General features: G+C 43.9%; 1 protein-coding gene across 2 annotated transcripts in view; it reads left to right on the top strand.

Annotated features, from left to right (window-relative positions):
* The first annotated feature begins 258 nt into the window (after positions 1-258).
* The window catches only part of KIAA0040 (KIAA0040 ortholog), a 33,055-nt gene continuing 12,738 nt past the window's right edge, over positions 259-20,575 (top strand). Inside the window, exon 1 of one of the 2 annotated variants that reach the window (XM_075287113.1) lies at positions 259-278. The gene's annotated coding sequence lies outside the window, so the exon portion shown is untranslated. The remainder of the gene's footprint in view (positions 279-20,575) is intronic. The other variant, XM_075287112.1, reaches the window with a different exon arrangement.

The following is a 20,575-nucleotide window of genomic DNA, read 5'->3' as shown; positions in this document are numbered from 1 at the left end:
TGAGAAATCCACACTACACAAAGAGCAGAAGGAAGCGTCAGACAGGGCAGCATTAGTCACAAGAAGCCACAGGTACCAGTGAGCAAGGGGAGGGGAACGCTGAAGGAAATGTACAGGGGAGAGGCTAGGGAGGGGGCCATAGCAGACCTATGAGAAGACTGACAGCCTGCTACAAGAAAATACAGCCTCTTACTATTTCCTTGACCGTATCTCCACAGCTAGAAAAGTTAACTTTGCAAAGTTTTCTGCATTGCATGGATCTAACCTTCACCGGCAAGGTAAGTCCTACTGTATACAGCTATGTACAGTATAGTAGACTTCATTGTGGTGCCATAGGAGCTCACACATAACTTTCTAGCTGTCATACTCTGTATTCATAGCCATCTCCTAAACAGAACACGTTGCTACCCATCTGCGGTATGTGATCTGCAACTAGTCGGTGATGTTGTAATGCAGAAAAATGAAAAAAAAAAAGCACTTTTTTGTATATTTTTGGGTTGTTATTTATGTTGTTCTGTGTGCTTTTATATTGTTTCAGTGTTGCCTTCGATGTCCTTGCTTATGTTAAGTATTACTGTAAGTCTGGATACATACACTGTGTTTTGTAATGTTTATCGCAGCTTTTTGGTAACTCAAGAACACTGCGGCCAGATGTTACTTAAAGGCGTAGAACTACAAATTGCAGCATGCCTTGTTTGAAACGAGACGTCTTATTCTCATACAACAACATTGCAGGTTGTTAACCCCTTGTATACATAGCGGTTGTTGGCTTGCTGACTTGACTGTATATGATGTGCATGCTGCGGATAGTTCAGGGAAGTACCTGCAGAGAAAACTGAAGCAAGGCAGCATATGTATTCCATTATTGCAGTACAGTTGATTTACATGTGAATTTAAAGGGACTTTTTGCACGGATTTAAAGGGACTTTACTCATGAATGTCCAGTTCTACAGAAGTGATGCCAAGAACCCCAACTGCAGTGGATTTAAGGTATAGTCTATATGGTCTCAATATACATATATATATATATATATATATATATATATATATATATATATATACACAGACAATAATTATCACAGATACAGTAAGTTATAGTAATGGTTCAGTAACGTAACCTGTAATAAACACTCTACCCCATCACTACAGAAGAGGACAGTAGGCTTATAACAGTTGTCCCCTATGTATAATATAGGGGACGTATGTCTGAATGCTTACCCCTCTCTGATCATGAGAATGGGGTTCCCATGTTTCCCTTGTGAATGGAGTGATGGTCGAGCACGCTCAGTAACACTGGTTTAAACTCAGTGGAAGTAACATGACAGCCTTGTGCTTTACCCAGCTATCTGTGCTAGTTCCATAGACTTTGGAGCAGCAACAGAGGAACACAAGATCCCTATACTTGTGGTCATGAGGGTCTCGGTGGTGGGACCCTCAGCAATCAGACACTTATCATCTATCTTGTTGTAATTGGGGGGCAACCCCTTTACGTTACCTTACTCAGAATAGGGGATTTGTGGTAGATCACTAGTGGGGTCCAACAACTAGGACCCTCAATGATCAACAGAACAAGGACCCATTTATCCTCCATGTAAATGAAGTGCCATTGTGCTTGGAGGACCGAAGCTTGATTCACTTATATCGGTCTTCCATGTCTGCAATCTCCAGCACGAATAAAGTGCAAGCGCAATGGTGTTTCATTCACATGGAGGAAAAAGGGGAACTTTCAGGTCCCCATTCTCCTGATTGCTGGGGGGTCCAAGCGTTCGGACCCCCATTGATCTGGGACTTATAGAGGATAAGTGTCTGTAATGACCGAACCTTTTTGGGAACTGTCAGAGGTTGCAAATAATGTGGCAATCGCTGATTCCAGTAGATGAAGCCACGACCTGAGGCCAATGCCCTTGGTGACAGATGCTAAAAATGCTACTGTCCTCCAAAATGGCATATGCGACTGTATAACAATATGAGCTTCCGCCAGGATGATATGTCAAGTCTGTGTCTCTTGACATGTTATACTAAGAAGTGATTCCAGAAAATAGAGAAGAATAAGGCTTTCCTTGAGACTCTTATTAGTTATATTACTGTATGAGATGACTATGGCTTCCGAGCAGGTCTGACACTGATGTTATGACTGCCGCCGCCGCGCTAACCTGACCTATAGGGTTAATATTTACATACTGCACAGTCACATTGCGCTGTGTATACATGACAGCAGAAATTCCCATGGATAGGGATAAGGAGGCGGAGGATGGCTCTTGTTGAGTCTCTATTTTCCTGGCATCCGTCGCAGGTTCGCTCTCAGTATGGTATAATCCGTACGCCTCTTTGTATACAATGCCTGTGTATGTGAAGGAAAAACAGGCGTCTGTGCTTGTTTCACTAACATCTTGCATGACAAACAACTCCTGTTTCCCCTCCTCTTTATAAAGACACTGCAGGCATTGAACTTGCTCCCCCGGGGGCTTCTCCACAGTCCTGTGATAACAATTTAGAGGAAAAACTCTTACGCCCCCACTCATTAAAGTCGAAAATTCCACTAATCCCAAATATGGGCAATCTGAGTGCGTGAGCCGAAAATAAAACGGGTTGCTTGTGCCTAGAGATTAACACTTTAACTACCACCTGCCTGCGAGAGCGACGATGTGGAGAATCCTGTAGTAGTGGCGGTGTAAAACAAGCGTGCCCTGTGTAGACGGTGTAATATATCCTGCTACACCTCTGGCCGGCTATATTTAGAACAACTCATGTCATAAAACAGTAAAGTACACACATTACCTAGTCGGGGTGGACCGGCACGTCACATATTCCAGAATAATAGTCTACACGTTGCGTTCTCAATTGCTGTTTCGATGCAGTTTTTTTATGCTTTTTTTGAAGCCCCTATTAAAGGGGCTCCATCATTAGATTTTCCGGGTTTTTAGATAAACATATGCCTGAATAGCCTTTAAAAAGCCAAGTGGTTTAGATGGAAATCTTGCGCATGCGCAGTAGCACTCCCTCCAGTGACATTTTCTTGTAGTGGACATCGCAACCGTACTGCGCATGTGCAACATGCTCGCGTAGTTCTCAGGGGAACTGAGCAGTTCTCTACACAAAAATGGCATGGGAGCGTGTGCAGTAGCGCTCCGGAGCGCATGCATGAGATTTCCATCGAAACCGCCGAGCACCTACACCTAGAGGATAAAACATCTCACAGTATCATAGACAGAGATTCTTTACTGTAAGATCAATGAGACTATGGGACTCACTGTCTTAGGATGTTATGATGGTGGGCTCATTATACAAGTTCAAGAAGGGCCTGGACGCCTTTCTTGAAATTAAAAATATTACAGGTTATAGGTTTTAGATTTTTTTTGTAAGGACAAGTTGATCCAGGGTTTATACTGATTGCCAGATTTAGAGTTGGATTTTCAATGGGTCAATTGGCATTGACTTCATGGTTTGTTTTTCCTTCCTCTGTATCAACACTGTAGGGTTATAGGTTGGACTTGATGGACCTGGGTCTTCATACAACTTCTTCTACTATGTTACTATATAATGTACAGAGAAGTTTGTGCACTGGGCAGATGTCACCAGATCAGTGGAAACCAGATGTCAGATTGATGATGACCTATCTCACTCTATTCTTAGACAAACCCTTTAAGGTGTCCGTAGACATTAGATAGAAGTAAGTTGATGGCTGAACGCCCATTGCATGAACAATCATCAACAACTCTTTGTCAGATGCAGCCATACATATTTTGCCACCTCTAGGACCCACATCTAGTTTGGACACAGGGGTCCCCGACCCTCACGTCTTGGCTGCAGTGGGCAGAAAGGTGGCTGTGCATGCGCAGCTCACTCCATTCACTACCATGGTAATTCTAAGAATAGCAAGGAGGGAGGTGTGCCATACATGCTTGGCCACTTCTCCATTCACTGCAGTAGTGAAACAGGCGTCGGGTGACCCCTGTTCTCTGGATACCCCTCTAAAGAAAGGGGTATCCCAACCATTCACTTCTATGGTAGTTCAGAGAATAGCTAAGGATGGATCCTCATCTACTATCAGAATGGTGAGAGCCACACATGAATGGCCACTTATCCACTCACTGCAGTCCTGAGACAAGGGACACTTGACCTCTGTTCTCATGATAGGAATACTCCTTTAAACAATGCAGAATTATATTTTCGTTGCATGCTGGATGATAAGGATGTCCTAATAATAAAGCAGCAGATTAAAAGATTTTTCTTACTAAAATATAGATATAAATAAATTTAAGATGAGAGAAAATTCTCCGCCATAGACTAATCAGTCCGACTTAATACGTCTTAAATAGATAAGTACAGATGAGATTGCTGCGAATCTGGAACCTGATGAAGCTCCTATAAATGGCATACGGTATGCGCTGTCCTCTTCACATTATTTCATTAAAACCATCATCAGTTGAATCAGATTTAAATAATGACATTAAAAAAGCTACACGTTCTTATAGAATATTAAAAGGGGTCATCCAGGATTAGAGATAAGGGTTTTTTTCCCCGAGGCAGCGTCATGCTTGTCTATAGGACTGAGCTATAAAACCAGATAAAGCTCAATAGTGGCGTTGGTCCCGAAAAAAAAAAAAAAAAAATTAGGATATGTTTCAGGGTCCAGTGACAGCCAGGTATCTTTTAGCCATTTTATTCAGGGTCCAGTGACAGCCAGATAGGTTTTAGCTTGCAGGTTTTTGGATACGATGCAAAAAATGACAAATCCTGCCTAGATATTACAAATGGCAAAGCCTTTGTGGAAAAATTGCAGGAATTCACCTGCATCATTTATACTTATGTATACAATGACAATAATAGGTTCTTTGCAGCAACCAATGGTAAGTATTTAAGTAAAGCTTCCAGTAAACCGCACTGTAGTCCACCCATTCCATTTATTACTGTGGCTTTCTGCCTTTGAATCTTCTCAGCCTCTACTACGATATGTCTTTATTTGCCTTGGCGGCAGCTGCCTAGCATTGGTTGCCACTGTTAACTTGGTCACAATGGCATAACTAGGAATGACAAACTTTTGACATAGGGCCACCCCGACCGACGCCGAAGACCCCGACCGACCAACCCCCCCACACACATTTCTGAATGTGCTATTATGCCCCAAAGTGGCCCCTGCACACAGTATTATGCCTCATAGTGGCCCCTGCACACAGTATTATGCCCTATAGTGATCCCTGCACACAGTATTATTTCCCCTGGTGGCCCCTGCACACAGTATTATTTCCCCTGGTGGCCCCTGCACACAGTATTATGCCCTATAGTGACCCCTGCACACAGTATTATTTCCCCTGGTGGCCCCTGCACACAGTCTCCGAGTATAATAATCGGAGACCCAGGGGAGAGAAAAACATTAAAAACACTGTTACTTACCTATCCCTGGCACCAGTACTGCTGCTGAAGTCAGACATCTTCAATGACGTACGGGACGTCACTTGACCCGGGCCTGCGTTGCGACATATAAGGACGCAGGCCCCAGCCATGTGACGTCAGGGACATCACACAAGTAGGCCTGAAGCCTGCCTGGAGCCAGGAGAGGTAAGTAAATAGGGCCCATTACCTGCTGGAATTATTCCAGCCGGTAACGGCCTATTAAAGAAAGAAATGCAGCGGTAGCCGCTGTCACCGGGCCCCTAATGTCTCGGGCCCTATCGCTACCACTACTACCCCGATAGTTACGCCCCTGCTGTTCATGTAAACTGTATAGGTTAAAATCTCTTTAATGCACAAAAGGGTTATATGAGAAAATCCTCAAATCATCCGACCAGGGTGGGAAATTGAGTGTGATCATTCCAATGAGTAATAGGCTTCCCAATTTCCTTTGGTGTCTGGTATATTCTTTGTCACTCAGTTACATGGAGCCATGTGCAAAAACAGATGTTTTATTTCCTAAAAAAAATAAGCTGACACAAACTGAAGTCATGAACATCTGCTGCTTGGACACGTTCTTGAAATTTTTGAAAATCTTTGCACGTTGTCACTTAAGTCACCAAGTGTCAGTCGTACGGCATCAGTGGATTTATGGCCGGGTGCATTTGTTCTAGTTCATCCATAAAACAGCCCATACTTTCATATTTGCAGCGGCCGGGGTGACACAACCATATGCAGAATTCTACTAAACATGACAAAGTGTTGCAATGTTTTGCTGACTAGTAAGTCTATTTCACTTCTCACCTAGGGTGGCTTTATGTAGGTCACCTGCTTTCTCACGTACCTTTGGCCTGCATACATTGAAGTAATTGCTGTAATTCCCTCAGTATGAAGTGCAAGCAGCGTTAAATTGGTATTTTGGCGTTAGATACAAAGGGAATTACAGATTGTTATTTGTGATTTATTCACCTTGGGTAAATGAAAGATTTTTTTCAGGACTGGGATATTGATGGTCTATCCTTAGAAGAGGCCATCAATATCAGACCAGTTAGGTCTGACTCTCATCACCACTGCTGATCAGCTGATCGATTTGGTTGTCAATAGGGATTGTGCAATACTTAAAGGCGTATCGCAAGCTAAAGCATTTTTTCCCTGACTCATTGGATGAATAATAAACAGCAGGGAATCCAATTACTGGCAGTCATAAGAAATCGGGACCCCGCGCCAATTGTAATGAGATCCCAGTCTACCATGACCACCTCTGCCATGACCACATCTACCATGACCACCTCTACCATGACCACATCTACCATGACCACCTTAGACAGCTACTTTAGAACTTGAAATGTGTCCAATTAATTTGGACTCCTTTGTGCACAAGGGCTAATACACACAGTGATGTCACAGTACAGAGATAATACACACAGTGATGTCACAGTACAGGGATAATACACACAGTGATGTCACAGTACAGGGATAATACACACAGTGATGTCACAGTACAGAGATAATACACACAGTGATGTCACAGTACAGAGATAATACACACAGTGATGTCACAGTACAGGATAATACACACAGTGATGTCACAGTACAGGGATAATACACACAGTGATGTCACAGTACAGGGATAATACACACAGTGATGTCACAGTACAGGGATAATACACACAGTGATGTCACAGTACAGGGATAATACACACAGTGATGTCAAAGTACAGGGATAATACACACAGTGATGTCACAGTACAGAGATAATATACACAGTGATGTCACAGTATAGGGATAATACACACAGTGATGTCACAGTACAGGGATAATACACACAGTGATGTCACAGTACAGAGATAATACACACAGTGATGTCACAGTACAGAGATAATACACACAGTGATGTCACGGTACAGAGATAATACACACAGTGATGTCACGGTACAGGGATAATACACACAGTGATGTCACAGTACAGAGATAATACACACAGTGATGTCACAGTACAGAGATAATACACACAGTGATGTCACAGTACAGGATAATACACACAGTGATGTCACAGTACAGGAATAATAAACGCAGTGATATCATAGTACCAGTATAATACACACCGTGATGCCATAGTAATTGGATACCGCAAACAGGGATGTCACGCTGCACATATAATAAACACAGTGATGTCATAGTGGAGGGCTACAAATATTGATAACCTATCCTATCCCCAACACCCCCACTGCTGATCTCAAGAACTGATACACAGAGAATGGAGCTGGAACAAGACAGCAATGTTCTCTGTGGCCAGACCAGGTATTGCAGATCAGCTCCCATTCACTTAAAAAGCACCTAAGCTGTAGTGACTCAGTTCCACCACTATCTAGAAAACGGTGCTGTCTGCTTCCTGCTCCATTCTCTGTGTATCCACTGCTGAGAACCGCTGATCATTGGGGTCGGTGGGCGTGCACAGATCTGATATTAGTAACCTATGTTTAGGGTATGTCACATTTTTAGCCTGGAAAACCCCTTTAAGTTCATGTATAATATATTAGTATCATCTTTTGATGATGTTTTTGAATCTGATTTTTTTTTATGAACCATTCCATCTTTCTGTACACCGGTGTAATGGTAGAAATGCCAAGTGAGGAGACAGTTTTCTCTTTCACTGTATTAATGTGATTACTCATTGCCCAATTTTGTGATCCCTTCCACACATTCCTCTGCTCAGTGTTACATGTAATTGGCTCATAAACTTCCCCAAGCCCATACATCTCCCTCCTGCTGTGCCGAGCGGGCCGCGCTCCACTCTGATTGCTCTGCCAATTCCTAATTCCTGCAATAACAATGACTATTTCTACATCAGCCACACACATAAAGTGCCCGCGCACCTCGGCTCTGCCCTGCAGGATGACTTCTTCCACTATAAACTCCCACTCACGGATCCATGCCAATAACAACGCCAACCTGCCCCGTAGCACAATGTGTCATTCTAATATAAACTCGCGCTGCTCTTCCGGTTTGCCTGATATTTTATGACTTTCCAGATTTCATCCTTAAGACATGTATTTTTTTTCTTGGAGTGTGTGAGCTCGCTAGAACCACAGGGCAAAAAATTAGGAAAAATTTTTAGTCACCTGCCTATCAATTAGACTGGAATCGTATGGGATCATGGAAATCCATTGGCTATATAATACCCCAGTGCTTGACTTGTTCTCTGTGCTTTTTTTAAAAAAAACTTAGCTAAAGGAAGACTCCAGCAAAAAGCGATGTACTGTGCAATGACTAGTGCAGGTCGTAAGGGGGCAATGCATGGCACACGGATTCCAAGAGGGAATTCCTAGGTCATGTCGGCAGGCGTATCAAAGGGAGGCCTAAAATGCTTCCCAAACCAGTAATAGTTCTTTGTACAGGGCTATAATAGGAGCAGAAATATAGGTTTATGGCCACAAACTGAAGAAGCAATGCAGAGATAATGATTAATTTATGGCTATGCAAGTCAGTCCGCAAGTGCAATGGGGGCGGGACCTGATTTGTCAGATTTTGCCTTCAGACAGACTCAAGTGTTCTTACTCACCTTTAGACTCCCTGCCCAATACCACCTATGACAGTCAGTGTCACGTCTGTCTGTTGGCAAACCTGGCAAATTAGGCCCCACCCCTGGTGCACTTGCAAACAACTCAGTAGGTAAAACTCTCAGCTTTGCAAATTGTGAAGAATTCACAACTACTTGAATGGTGTTAGAACCAATTTGCAGAGGGTTCCTCTCTGGGTGACAGTAGCTGCGGGACCCGTACCACCATTAGTGTCTGTATGTAGATCTAGAGGACCGGGGGGGGGGGGGGATCTTGGAGAAGATCACCATAAAAGGACCACGCATACCAGTTGAACAATCCTTCTTTATCAAAGTCAATACACACAATGCGTTTCAGGATGCAGGACCCCTTTCTCAAGTGTACAGAGATAAGACAGTAGCGCTTGAGTAGTCCTGCACCCTGAAATGCGTTGTGTGTATTGACTTTAATAAAGAAGGATTGTTCAACTGGATATTCCTGGGTAAGAGAAGTCCTTTTCTGGTGATCTTCTCCAAGATCCCCCCGGTCCTCGAGGTCTATTCTTCACCTGGGGATTCTTCTCCTGTGTTCTTTTTGGATCTATTCTCTTCTAGGTTTCAGAAATAGCACCTCACCATAGATGATGTCTGCAGAGATTCCCTATACCGCATCATGAAGCCTCTAGTGATCAATATAATACATGATTACAAAGAATGATGGCATTAATCTGGAGATAGCCATCTCTGGGCAGCTCATGATTCATACCAAGCACATGACGAACTGTAATCTTTACGATCAGGTGCAATGAGGTGCGCAGTGTCATGTGGTTCCACCATTAAGCAGAGCGTTGCGGTGGACAACAAGTGATGTCATTTTTATGTCAGTTTCCTGATCTACTTCAGGTTATATCTCCAGCTGATACAAACACACAAAGCTGAGACCCGAGTTCACTCTCATAGTCCTGTATCTAAATATACCAGCTAAGGCAGAGGGGTTTATTGGCCCCCAGCACTTGGTGTGCGTGCCCTGCCAGTCCAGTAACTTAAGTACAAACTTTTGCTGTTGTTCTAACTTCTGATTTACTAAGATATGGGCACTTTTATTCTTTAGATGAATTCCCCTTTAAAGTGGTCATCAATATTAGATATGCAAGGGTTTGACACCAAGGACCTCCGGAGATCAGCAGCTTGGGTGAAAGCACGTCTTCCAGCAATTTTCACATAGACTTCAATAGGGCAGTGTTGCAGTACCTAAAGTCGCCACTAGATTTTGTATGGCGAGTGAACAACACAGCCAGTGGCCAAAGGGAGTGCAACGGCGACCGGGCCCGATGGGGTACAGGGACCGCGGCCAGCTGGAAATAGCTGGGGGCCCGGACCATAGTGGTCGGGGAAAGCCTTGTTTCCCAACCGCTATACATATTGTTAATGGAAAGAGGCCTGACTGGACCCCTTTCTATTAAATGCTAGCCCAGAGGAGGTGTATAAAAATAACAAAATACTTATACTCACCTGTCCTGGGCTCAGCATCCGGCAATAGATACTAAATCCTAGGGGGCTAAAGGAGCTTTGATGACGTCATGACCATGTGATCAGACAAGAGGGGGGACATGGGGGTGCAGGCTGTGTGTGAGCAAGAGCGAGGAATGGGGGTGCTGGCTGTGTGTAAGCAAGAGGGGGTATGGGGGTATAGGCTGTGTGTGGGCAAGAGGGGTAAATGGGGGTGTAGGCTATGTGTGAGCAAGAGGGGTAAATGGGAGTGTAGGCTGTGTGTGGGCAAGAGGGGTAAATGGGGGTGTAGGCTGTGTGTGAGCAAGCGCGGGGAATGGGGGGTCCAGGCTCTGGTGTGGGATGGGCACTGTCAGCACATAATACTGTGTGGAGGACACTGGTGAGCACATAATACTGTGTGGGGGCCACTGCGTAGCATGTATTCAGTCTCAGTAACCACCGCTATCAAGTATTCGCTCTAGGAAGAGGGTAGGGGGTACCCGGCAAAAGTTTGCACCCGGGCCCACAAGACTTTAGTTACACCACTGAGCATAGCTCACACCATATAAACCTACCATTACCCCTTTAAGACCTGCACTATTGACTCTCTATGCAGATCTCTTTATAGACTGTGCAAAATGTCGTCTTATTATTTCAATGACTATAATCTTAATATGACTAAACATAATGGCAGCTATTTGCCAGGTTTACTCAGATTAGCTACGGAAACAGCCAGAATTTTTCTGTGATCTTACGACTTACATGTATATCAAAGTGAAATATAGCAATGTATTGTAATGAGCCATACAATGAGTCATGCATTATATCCTTAAACACTGTCAAGGATCTCTAATGGCTCATTTTGTGGCTTTTTCTCTGTATTTGTCCTTGTCCACACTTGCCAGTTTCTCATTGAAAAACTGAAGTGCTGCATATTACATTGTGTAAATGAGATTTTAACATATACTAGTCACATTTACATACCGTTTCAAGGGTCTGCATCAGGGGTGGACTGCAACCGGTTTTTGCCAGTTCCACTGATCCGGTTGATAAAACATATGACCGGATTGCAGAACGGTGGAAGAGTGGAGGAGGTCCCGACCCCGTTCCTGGTTGTCGAATCCCCCCAGATGTCATATTAATGGTCTATCCTAAGGATAACCCATTGTAGCAGAGAATATCCCCTTAGCTACACCAATAGGTATATACCAATTTATAGTTCTCGTTCAATAACTTAATATTTTTGTATCAGGTTTTTCTGTTCCATCGCCGCAGCTAACGCGTTTTTACTATATGAGATGTATCTACTGGGAAGATCCTCGACAGTCTCTGAGAATATAATATAGTAACCTACATTCATTTTCACGGTATGGCATGTCAGCTTGTCTCCCGCACGCCCCATCTTTCTGAAAAGGTTACTTCTTTTATTGCTATTAATAGGTTTATTAACAATGCTGTCTATTATGTGCAGTGCTTGGGGTTTTCACATAAAGGTTGTCATATGCAATCTGAAGCATCAGCCCTGAACTAATGTGTAAAAATTGCCTGTATTCCCTCACAATGCACATGATATCCAGATTCCCCCATTAAGGCCTATTCATAGGCAGCAATAGTCACAACCATTCATTGACTTCCATGATTTGTTGCCAAAGCCTTACAGTGACTTCCACCTACTGAGGCATTTTTCATTTTGATGGGAAAATCGGTCTCAGTAATACCAATGAATGTTATAATAGACAATTCTTAGCACGTTCATCCTAAATAATTCCACAATTTATGATATACTAGCTATAACCCGCGACTTCATCCGCTGTCCCATCACCCTTGCGCAAACCACTTGCAGCGCGGCCCGTGGCCCCCCACGGCCCTTTCCTTGTGGCCGGCGCGGGCCCCTCCCACATCATCGTGGGCCGGGACCCCACGGCCCCGATGCTGCACCTCTGGCCCTCCCCTTTCCCCCCACCTGTGCCCCTGGCCCCCTTCCCCCCTTTAGAGATTACAGTCACCTCCTCCATCTACCCCTTCCCCCCACCACCACCTACCCGTGACCCGGTTACCCTCCCCCCCTTTGCACATGTGCAATCTGGCCCCCCTCCCCCCTACTTACCTTCTGCCCGCTGGTGCCAAACCCTGCTATGCTGGCCTGATGCAATGTGTGGCTGGACGGCATGTCAGCGGCGTTCGGAACCATTCGCCATGTTGAGCAAAGGGTCCCCGTGCTGGCCACGCCCACAATTCGGTGCCAACCTATGGGCTGCTGTGCTGGCTCCCTATCCCGCCCACACACCGCCATGCACCAATCGGAGTGGTGTGTAACTACTTGCGTTGACGTCATGCCCGGGCCGACAGTGGAGCAGGAGACAACTTTTGAGGGTCGCGGTGGCGTTTTGGGGTGAGTGAGACACTTTTAAAGTAGCCCATTTTTCCTTCCTGGCCAATAACTAGGTGTGTGTGAAATTTCTATGAAATCCATTCAGCCGTTCGGGTGTGATTGAGGAACAAACATCCAAACACACAAACTTTCACATAGGATAGGATTAAAACACCTATCGTCAGTGTTATCCTATGACTATAACCAGTTACCTACCACCATAACCTAAACATTTTTGCAAAACCAATGTCTTACTGCATAAAAAGCCACATCCTCCAAAATAATAAAATATGATCCATATTTTGGGGCAGACAAATCAGATGCAGGGGTCCTGAAGAAGTCCAGCCTGCTCTCTGGGGCCCTATGAAAGTCAATGACTGAATGAGACTATTTGGTCCTACCTAAGTCAATATCATGCGGTTCCTCCTCTATTGACCATGTCTGGTCACATTGCCCCTGGATTCCTCAGTACCCCATGTATACAGTGCCATGCTTAGTACCACTTTTCTTCTTCCTAAGAATGGAGAAAGTCTCCTGTTCTGGTGGACACGATCCTTGGATTTCTATTCATTGAAAAGCCCACCATTTAATATTATATTTTGTAACAGTTGCTGCAGGGGAAATGTTTGGCTAGTTGTGGCTTCCTTGTGATCTCACCATCTCACTTGCACGTTTGGCTTGGCTGATCTTGCATGGGTGAGGAAACAAGGAAACAAGGTCACCCGGTGTCAGTCTGAGATTCCTTGGTCCCACTCTCTAACAACTTTAGTACCCTTTAAATTTAAGGTATCTTTTCCTGAACCCACCGTAGAAACTTCTGGTACTCTGGTGGGCCAGTACAACACTGAGGTCAGTTGGAGACACATGGCAGCCTTGTTCCTGCTGTTTGGGGAGAGTTTGGGGGCTTATGATACATTACATGGTTGGTCAAACCTGTCAAAATTGTTAACGTTGAGTGATACATTTCTAAAATAAATGGCCTCTTTAAAAACTGAAGACAATTTGCAAGGCACTTTGCTAAAGAATATATCACAATTATCTTATACAATTATTGTCTCCAGTTTAGCAATTATACATACAACAATATAACTAATGATAATGTATATGAAAAAATGCGCAGTAATATCGGTTAATGAGATCATTTTACACCCACGCAGAGTAGTTCCAGACATTCATTGGTTAACATTTGTTATATGTGTCCTTCCTGATATCATTATCACAATGCTGCCTTGAAATCCTCAAGAACGGAGATTACGGTAGGTTTTACCAAGTAACTTTAAACAAAGCAAATACCTACATGTTATTGTACTAAAAGTCATTGGGGTAACTATAGTGGGTGAAATCCAGGTTTAGGAGGCTCAGAGGGTCCAAAAGATCAACCATCAACTTGTAAGGAATTTGCAGCTCCCCATTGTTTACAGTGAGGAACAGTGGCAGACGCTTGTATTTCAGAACCCTGAAAAAAGAAGACCCTGCTTGATCCTCTCGTGAATTCCGTGTCAACGTTCCACCATGTGTAACACAAGGATAGAATTTGGAGAGGAATCCAAGGCAGAAGACCACCTCAAAGTCCTCTCCAAATTCTGCTCTGTGAACTGGGCCAATTGAGTACGGTAAATGTCATGTGTAGTTATTAACAGTCCCGAATTTTTTTGATAAACTAGTCTGTCCTGGCCCGAAGAAGGTCATGGTTTGTGCAAAATCTTGGCCTAAAAAGTTGTTCTAAGACAGGGGTGCAAAAACTTTTTCAGCATGTGAGCTACTTTATAAACTGACCAAGGCAAAAGATCTACTACACACTTCTTGTGGGCAGGGCCAGGATGGGCCTGTGGGCGGGGTGGGTGTGTCTATGGGTGGGGCCGGGCATGTGGGCGTGGCTGGGCAGAGCGTGAGAGCAGGAGACAGCGATGTTCTGTGGCCGCCCAGGGAGCCCCGGTGTCTGCTTGTTCACAGCGCAGGCTGAGAGTTATCTCTGGACACTGGCAGGCTGGGGCTGCGGCAGCCCTGCCTGCCAGTGTCCGTAGATGACTTTCAGCCTGCGCTATGAACAAGCAGCACCCCGGCCCCCTCCATCCCTAAGAGCGGGGAGCACGTCATCCCCCGGAGCTGCTGCTGCCTGACCTGCAAGTGTCCAGAGTGCTTGTTCACAGCGCAGGCTGAGAGTCGACTCTCAGCTTGCACTGTGAACAAGCAGACATCGGGGATCCTTGGCTGCATCCCGCGATCGACCCATACATCCTTTGCGATCAACGTATTGGGAACCCCCGTTCTAAGAGGATTAAGCCAATAACAGGGGTGGGGGTCAAATATTTCACCAACCCAGAAGATGGTTAGTATGGTCATGTCATAGTTGAGGGCCATGCTTACAGAATTTACATTTGGGCCCAAGAGCTTCAAGTTAACCATCTGCATAAAATGTTAAGATTTCCAAATTCTATTCTAACTACCTTCCATGCATGACTCACAGCTGTACCGGTAAACCCATCACAAGGATGGGAGGACAATTTATGACATGTCCTATTGTAATACTGTGTGTGGGGAGAAGGTCTTAGAGCAAGTTCTTCCTACACAATAATTTAGTATACAGGTCTCGGCATATCTACGAGCACATACAGTATCGCATGATATCAGTAGGAGTTTATAAACATAATGTGCCGCTGCTGTAGACTCAATATTGTGACCTTGCAGCTGCACCAAAACTAATGAAATCTTTTTCACATCGCTTTTCCGAGTATAACGTATTATTGTCTGGTGAGTACAATGGTGGGAAATGTGCTCAGCCCTAGCGATGAAAACCACTTCTATGAAGCCATGTTTGAAACTTTTGACCAATAGCTGGACCCAAATGTAGTGCAGGAGCAGAGAGCTTCAGGGGAGTATATCAGAAAGTTATTCATTATTCCATGATGCTGTACATTATTATATTCCATGGTGCTTTACATTATTATATTCAATGGTGCTGTACATTATTATATTCCATGATGCTGTACATTATTATATTCCATGGTGCTGTACATTATTATTATATTCCATGGTGCTGTACATTATTATATTCCATGGTGCTGTACATTATTATATTCCATGGTGCTGTACATTATTATTATATTCCATGGTGCTGTACATTATTATATTCCATGGTGCTGTACATTATTATATTCCATGGTGCTGTACATTATTATTATATTCCATGGTGCTGTACATTATTATATTCCATGGTGCTGTACATTATTATATTCCATGGTGCTTTACATTATTATATTCCATGGTGCTGTACATTATTATATTCCATGATGCTGTACATTATTATATTCCATGGTGCTGTACATTATTATATTCCATGGTGCTGTACATTATTATATTCCATGGTGCTGTACATTATTATTATATTCCATGGTGCTGTACATTATTATATTCCATGATGCTGTACATTATTATATTCCATGGTGCTGTACATTATTATTATATTCCATGGTGCTGTACATTATTATATTCCATGGTGCTGTACATTATTATATTCCATGGTGCTTTACATTTGAGAGTTTACATACAGTACACAAAATATACAAACAAATATAATATTAACAATGACCGACTGGCACAGTGGAATGGAGGGCCCTGCCCACGAGGACTTACAGTGTATGAAGGAAGAGGGATAGAGACAGAAGGTGAGGGGAGAGACCGTTCAGATGGCGGTGTGGTGACAGTAGTGTTATTGGAGTTGTAGGCCTTCCTGCATAGGGGAGTCTTCAGGGCCTTCTTGAAGCCTGTGATTGTGGGGGTCAGTCTTATGTGTCTTGGTAAGGAGTTCCAGAGTATGGGGGATACAGGAAGAAATCATGGAGATGGTTGAAAAGACCCCACCAGAGTATAATAATTGTTCATGGGTGTTCGCAGTGGGGTATAATACTGTGTGCAGGGGCCACTATGGGGGATAATACTGTGTGCAGGGACCACTATGGGGCATAATACTGTGTGTAGGGGTCACTATGTGGCATAATACTGTGTGCAGGGACCACTATGGGGCATAATACTGTGTGTAGGGGCCACTATGGGGCATAATATTGTGTACTGGGGCCACTATGGGACATAATACTGTGTGCAGGGGCCACTATGGGGCATAATACTGTGTACTGGGGCCACTATGGGACATAATACTGTGTGTAGGGGTCACTATGTGGCATAATACTGTGTACTGGGGCCACTCTGGGGCATAATAGAGAGCATAGAAATCCGAGGGAGGGGGGGTCGGTTGGGGTCTTCGGCAGGCGTCGAAGTTCGCCATGGGGCCCGTTCCTAGTTACGCCACTGGTTACGTGTGGGCAGGTAGCAGGAGATTAGGTCGGAGATATATGGAGGGGACAGGTTGTGGATGGCTTTGCATGTTAGCGTTAGTAACTTGAACATTATTCGCTGGATAATGGGTAATCAGTGAAGGGATTGGCAGAGGGGAGCGGCCGATGAAGAACAGGAGGTGAGATGTATTAAACGAGCAGCACTGTTTAAGGGGGCGAGAGTATTCGCTGGGAGGCCATGGAGAAGGGTGTGACAATAATCTAAGCGGGAGATAATGAGGGCATGGACGAGCATCTTTGTAGTTTCTGGGGTGAGGAAGGAGCAGATTCAATGGATGTTCTTCAGTTGGAGGTGGCAGGAAGTGTTAAGGGTTTGGATGTGAAATCAACCCAGCCCCACAAATAAAAGATTAAGGTAACCTTGTGACTCACTGCCTCCATTGCCAAGATATCACTGTTTTTGGCAATAAGCAGATGCGCTGTTTGGAGCAAAGAGGGCATTGCATTGGCCCAAAGACTTAAGTGGCAACACCCTTGTTACTCCAAAGATCTCATCTACATATTAATAAAACCAGCAATGGAGGCAGCGATTAACAAGGGAAAAACATCATTTGGTTCATTTGACCCTTTCTATCTGCAGGCGTGGGTTATATGCTGGGATACCCTTTAAAGTCTCCGGACCCCCAAAAAAATCAAATGCAATATGTGTGGGAACCTAACAACAAGTGTTCCATTCTCTGCAGCACCACCACAGGAAAAATTAGGTATTACACCACTTACAATAGTCAGTACTCCATGTAATTCATGGATGTGCCTAATCCTCTTAGGTGAAAGGTCTTCTTTGTCACTGCTCTCCGCTCCATGAGGGCTCTCAACAGATGACCCCAGATAAACCCTTTGCTTATAGCCTAGCATATAATATATCCTGTATCAATATATAACAATGATGTCACTGTTTTTTTAAGAGAACAAAGGCAATTTATATATAAAGGACATGACTTTTGGAACTCGGTATTTAATGCTTGGTCACATCTTCAGATAAAAGCCTGACATGCAAACAATGTAACCTAAGCCAAGCAAACACTAGATGCAATACAATTGTATAACTTGTGTGAGCTCATCTACACACCCACATGTATAGATCTAGCGAGAGATTGTGTTCACAAACAATATGCACTTGGTAAAGCTAAAATCCTATAAAGATTGATAGAAGGACAATGTCATGAATGATGGGAGAGGATAAAATGTCATTATTAAATGAGTTGAACCTTTATTAACCCATGTTTATGGTTGGGCTTCTCTACATCAATAAAGTTGTTGAGTTCAAAAACATACCGCTTTGGAGCAATGACGGGATTGCCATTACTCCAAAGAGTAACTGCCATGCCCTCATTGCTCCAAAGAGTAACCGCCATGCCCTAATTGCTCCAAAGAGTAACCGCCATGCCCTAATTGCTCCAAAGAGTAACCGCCATGCCCTCATTGTTCCAAAGAGTAACCGCCATGCCCTCATTGTTCCAAAGAGTAACCGTCATGCCCTCTTTGCTCCAAAAAGTAACCGCCATGCCCTAACTGTTCCAAAGAGTAACCGCCATGCCCTCATTGTTCCAAAGAGTAACCGTCATGCCCTCATTGTTCTAAAGAGTAACCGCCATGCCCTCAGTGCTCCAAAGAGTAACCGCCATGCCCTCATTGCTCCAAAGAGTAACCGCCATGCCCTCATGGCTCCAAAGAGTAACCGTCATGCCCTCATTGCTCCAAAGAGTAACCGCCATGCCCTCATTGTTCCAAAGAGTAACTGCCATGCCCTCATTGCTCCAAAGAGTAACCGCCATGCCCTAATTGCTCCAAAGAGTAACCGCCATGCCCTCATTGTTCCAAAGAGTAACCGTCATGCCCTCATTGCTCCAAAGAGTAACCGTCATGCCCTCATTGCTCCAAAGTGTAACCGCCATGCCCTCATTGCTCCAAAGAGTAACCTCCATGTCCTCATTTCTCCAAAGAGTAACTGCCATGCCCTAATTGCTCCAAAGAGTAACCTCCATGTCCTCATGACTCCAAAGAGCTCATTTAAATAATGATAAACAATGTCTAGATCTCATCAACGGAACCAGCAATCCACAAAGGGAAAACAGAATTGGATTCAGGTGACCTTAACCTATCTATCTGCGAGGTTGGGTTGATACGTTGGCTTCCAGTGGCAGACTCCTTTTAAGCCTGTCCATCATTGCCTTCATATTGATTCAGCTTTTATACCCCCTCCAAACCAAAAATAGAAGTCTATGCAGTCAGCAGAATTTTGCCCCTACATGACTAGATGTCTGATCTATCGTAAGAGAAGATCTTATTGTGAGATGAGATAGCTGCGGACATATTGTTATCTGTCTTCCGTTCTGCCACTTCGTTTTCAGAATTTGTCAATTTTACAGCAAGTTTTGACACAGATTTGACATTTATGAAGTTTTCTCTATGATTCATGGCAACATTTCGAAGTCACTCGTCACCGAGCTGTCACATTGTTAGACTCAATAGGTAAACAAAAAGTTATGGCTGTCACAAAAAGAGTTACTGTATTTTTAGGTGGAAGCTTAGTTTTGGACAATTTTGTGCCCCATTTACTAAGTTACAGCTGGAGATATTAAGTAAACTCAATGATCCTTTAAGACATTACTTAGAGAGACATAAAGCGCTTGGGCTCCAATACAGAATCTATACAATGGCTCACCACCAAACATTTGCCTTTTAAGGTTTTGGAATCCCCTCGGGTATTAGCTTCAGCCCTGACTTTAGGGTGATATTAAAGAGGACCTTTTACCACTTCCACTAATTCTAGTTCTTAGTATCTATTAATTGGAATTAGAATTGTCTCTTTAACCCCCACCATTCCTGAGCAACAAGAGTACAGTTAGTTTTGATGTCTGATGTGCTATGCAAGCTCTGTAATGTCAGGCGGGGGCGTGATGCAGAGCTCCAATCAGAGGTAGCCAGTGTCAGAGCTCAGAATCACACCCCTTGCCTGCTCCTGCCTGACACCGCCCTCATGACAGTGCAGAGCCTAAATAGCATATCAGGCACCAAAACTAACAGTATCAATTGCTCAGGAATGATGGGGGCTAGAGAAAAATTTCCAACTGTACCAAAATCAGTGGAGCTCTGCCTATTATCAGATTCTAAGAACTGCAATTGGTAGAGGTGGTGAGAGGCCCTCCTAATTTTGCTTAAAGGTATTCCCATAGGGTTGGATTGGCCAACCAAAGTAACCATCTTTGCCGTATCTCTAACACACAAGGGTAGACTCAGGTTTTAAGAAGCCTGATGTTTTATAATGAAGATAAGATTACACTGAGACAATTTTAAGGAACAGTTATGTTAAATGAAGTAAAAGCAGCTTATGTATCTGGAGTATTTTTGGGGTGAGCGCTGATCCTGCATCTTCGGATTCCCCTGATAGCAAGCTCTGTGTAGCAACACCATTCTCACAGATATGGTAAA

Source organism: Leptodactylus fuscus, chromosome 9 (genome assembly GCF_031893055.1).
Source record: "Leptodactylus fuscus isolate aLepFus1 chromosome 9, aLepFus1.hap2, whole genome shotgun sequence".
In the NCBI taxonomy this organism is placed as follows: domain Eukaryota; kingdom Metazoa; phylum Chordata; class Amphibia; order Anura; family Leptodactylidae; genus Leptodactylus; species Leptodactylus fuscus.
Note: the sequence above shows the minus strand (reverse complement) of the source record. Positions and strands in the feature narration are given on the sequence as shown.